Source organism: Alosa alosa, chromosome 18 (genome assembly GCF_017589495.1).
Source record: "Alosa alosa isolate M-15738 ecotype Scorff River chromosome 18, AALO_Geno_1.1, whole genome shotgun sequence".
NCBI classification, from domain to species: Eukaryota; Metazoa; Chordata; class Actinopteri; order Clupeiformes; family Clupeidae; genus Alosa; species Alosa alosa.
Genome location: NC_063206.1, coordinates 14,879,123 through 14,883,393, shown reverse-complemented (window position 1 = coordinate 14,883,393; position 4,271 = coordinate 14,879,123).

Genomic DNA, 4,271 nt, shown 5'->3' with positions numbered 1-4,271 from the left:
CTTGCCTAATCACTTTCTGCCATGATGAAAAAACTGCATGTACAGTCTTTCTGCAAGTTAGTGGCAGATAGGGGACAGAAAAAAAATGAACTTAGATGCACAGAATAGATTATGTTGTGAAAGTTGTTTAAATCACACTTCTCATGTAGAGATTTATGCCAATGAGTGCTCAACTTCTTATACTGTAATGGCAGAAACAATATAGGGCACCAATTTCAATATTAATTTTAATATTAGCAATATTTGCTAGTTTTACTGATATGTCGCACAGGGTAATGAAGCAGAAATCAGTTGTGTAATTTGTAGCCTATGTTTTAGTTAACATCTAGAGAAACATGACCGAGGCTGCATTAACAGGAACCAGGTTGAATGCTACTAACCTTAATCAAGTCCTCATATAAAGGTTTTGCTTGTTGACAACTGACACTGTAATACAAGACTGAATTGTACTTTCTTATTGTTAGCCAATAAAACCATGTGACCAAACAGCAGGCAGCGACAACAAATAATAAAGATTAGCATCCACAAAAAAGTCCAGACAGGCCCTGTTGGGATGCGATGAATGTGAGTAGCAAATAAAAAGGCAGACGGGTTCATCTGTTCCTGCTTTCGTTTACAGGGAGAATTACCCTGGAAATTAATTTTCTCTGTCTGACACTCACTATCTCACCTTTGACGTCTCACTGGCTGTCTGGAATATGATAAAATGACAAATAATTAAATAGATTGGAATATATATTTTAATAACTCTGAGGGCTTTTAATTGACTTTTTCATTATTTGTATGAATAGCCTTCGGCCTGAGGCTGGCAAATTACAACAACTATTGTTCTTTGTTATCTTGTTTACATGTATTTGTTGTGTTCCCATCTCTAGGTAGCTTCCAGTTGAAGCCCCGTTGTGCCATCTCCTCTCCTCCCGACCCCTCCAGACTCCTGCCCTCTACCCCCCTCATGAAGCCACTCTTAATTAAACCCTCACACCCATTACCCTGATTAATTGTGTGTAACTGCGGACGAGGGCTGTAGGGGGGTCCAGCGTGGACTCCCTTATCTCTACCCCGCCACTGAGGGCTCTTATCAGAGGCTGGGTAGGAGGGTCTCTTGGGAGAAGGCTTTGGTAACGACGACGATGATGAGGGAAAAGAAGAAGATGATGATGATGATGACCATGAGGATGGTGGTACTGATGGTGACGAGCTTGGTGTATCTGGGCTTGGAGGAATCCAGCATATAGGCAACCTGGATGCATTTCTAAAGATGTCTGTAGGAATGTTCCTCAGTAGGAAACATACAGTATCTGTTTGTATGTATGTATGTACGCTAGACACATGGTAAACAGTGTGCTAAGGGTTCTTCTGAACCCAGACTCAGGAGGCACCAGCCACACTGGGGAGGGTAAGGCAGAGATTGAGTGCTGGATGTGATCTAATGAGGCGCTGTAGAAGGTGAAACTTTAATGAGAGCAGCACTCAGCCCGGCGCAACCTGGTAATAACCGCATATTAACCAGTCAGTCGTTGAGAGCGGACGGGAACACCCCTTGCACATTCACCGGATAAAAAGCTCCCTTTATCTCTCCCTTTTACATCTCTCTTTTCCATTTCTCTCTCTTCTCCTGCTTGTTGCCAAGTGATAAACATACCTATTAGATAAGACCATTTCATATATTCCTGTGTAAACTGTTTTTTATGCTATGTGTTTTACAGCGCAGAGAAACATTTACATTCAGTTTTAGCCAAATGATTTTATTCTAACACACAGTTCTGTGCATACATACATGTATTTGCCCATGTTTACTCCCTAAGGGGGTCAAAGCCATTGCGCACTACCAAGCTGTCATCAGGCTGGTGAACCAGTGGAGCTGAAGCAGTATAGCCTATTATCTCTTTTCATAGGCTATACAGTAATCTGCAATGTCTATATGAATATTTCATTATTTGTGGAGAAGTGGTGAGCACATCCAAAATATGTTTTTAGAGGTGCCAGATAAAATGTGTCAGAGACCCAAAAATATACTTTATTTAAGTCTAAAAAGGCAACGTTTCAATCTCTCAGGATCTCATGATGGAGATGACAATTTTATTGTTTTCTTTGACGTGTGTGTGTGTGTGTGTGTGTGTGTGTGTGTGTGTGTGTGTGTATATGTGTGTGTGTGTGTCCTATCAATACTAAGTCTGACACATTCAGTGCATCACCATAGATACATACCACAACATCCAGAGATTTGCTTTAGACTAGACTATTACAGAGACAAAGAGTTGGAATGTAACAGATTAAAAAGACAAGACAATCATTTGGGCTTGAAGAGACAGAAAAAATAAATCACACCTTTCATGCTGTCATGTTTTCCATTTATCTGTCAGGTTGAGAGACATTAAGTTCTCTGCAAACTGGTGGTTAAACTGAACACGCACTCAGGCAGTGGCATAGCCATAGGCTTAGAGTTCAGAACTCGACAGAAGCACACTGCACTGTCTCCTAAACAAATGCAACTTCACTGCCCCCTGTGGTTATGATGAGTAACTGCACTACACCTGAGAGTCCGGCCAAGGCCTAGCAAAAGGCTCCTACCTAAAACTCCCCACACCAACCCCCAATACCCCAACACCCAACCTCTGCTAAATTCATCTCCCTGTTACAACCAACCCTAAACCCCTGCACCACAACCCCACCCAACGCAACCCCCACACCACAACCCCCACCCAACGCAACCCCCACCCCATGTCTCTACTCCTCTCCTCCCTCCATCTCTTTCCTTCAGCTCGGAGCAGCACCTCGCCCCCCACCGAGCGCAGCTTAGGTCATTACTGTCTGCTGTCAAAACCTGTGACCGCTCCGCCTCGGAGCCGCACGGATTAAGGGCTGAGAAAACACAGCGGTCCGGGGGAGAGGAAAGGGGGGGGGGAGCGGCGGAAAAAAAGAAAAGAAAAATGTGAGCGCTGACGAGAGGAGCGAGGCCTTAAATACGTTCTTTTTTTCTTTCCTTTTTTTTTTTTTTGCAACCAACCCCGAACCTCATCACACACACATGCAGTCATGCACACACACACACACACACACACACACACATACACACACACATGCCCCCTTTCCCCTTTCTGCCAAGTTGACCGCTCGCTAAGTCTCACTCCATGCTACTTTTTGAGGCAGGCTTTCACTCACACTGAGAAGAGAGGAGAGCTGGGAGAGGAAGACTGAAAACACGGATCATGGCCTCAGGCCTGGGATCCGGATCCTGTCCTCTCAGCCACAGAGACTAAGGCCTAGTCCACCGTGATCGTTTATTTTCAAACAAAGGATATCTTTTTTTTTCTTCTTCCGGCTTCCCTGGAACCCATTATCAAAGAATATTTCCATCTATCTCCCAAACGGATCCATCTCAACCGCGACTCAACACGTTACTTCATATCCCAGGCCTATAGGTGGCACTGTTTCTTTACAGAAATTGACCAAATCTTGGCGCTGTAGGCTATACAAACAGACAGAATAGGCTACTATAGGTGGCACTGACGAAATGGCTAGTGCAAGGAAACCAGAATTATTTGTGTGGACTTATAGTGAACTGTCAACTGTAGTCAACTGTAAAACTAATAAACTTATTTTTTACGGTTTGTGAAGGGTGCAGTCCCGTCCTTTATTTGGCTAACGCAGGTAAAAATAATCTCCTTTACTTTCTTTGGTTGTAGGATAGTCCGCGATTCACGTTAGTTTTGGTTATCACTGCAAGTGCAAAGGCTAGGTACCCAAGTTCTAGGTCATTCCGTCGCCACATTTATAATATTGCTATAATACTTTTGTTAGTAACAGTCGATACTTTTGCTTGCATCAAATCGCGCATTCGCATTTAGTGCGCATCTATAGGCTTAACATGAGTTCTAAGCGTCTTTGTATACTCATATCTGACTTCACTATGAATGCATTTATTTATGTTGTAAGACATGTAAAATAAATTAATGACACCGGCACTACGCACAAATTAATGCAAACTTACACCGCACTTCCCTAATAACTTAAGTTCTCTCGCGTCACTGACAGTAGCTAGAATGCATAAAAAAACACCGGGAAAAACAGTGTTCAGTCCACCAAGTCATAAGCTATCGGCGCTGCGCAGCATCAGTTGTGATATTTATCCTACGGAGTGTAATCGTAGGTAATGTCATGTATGAAAACTAGTATTGTTAGGCAATACTATAAGTGTCAAGTCCAGGGCAGCTGAGGTGTGGCGATGACATCATCGATACGCAAGTAGGATGTGCGGTTTCGCTGTCCAA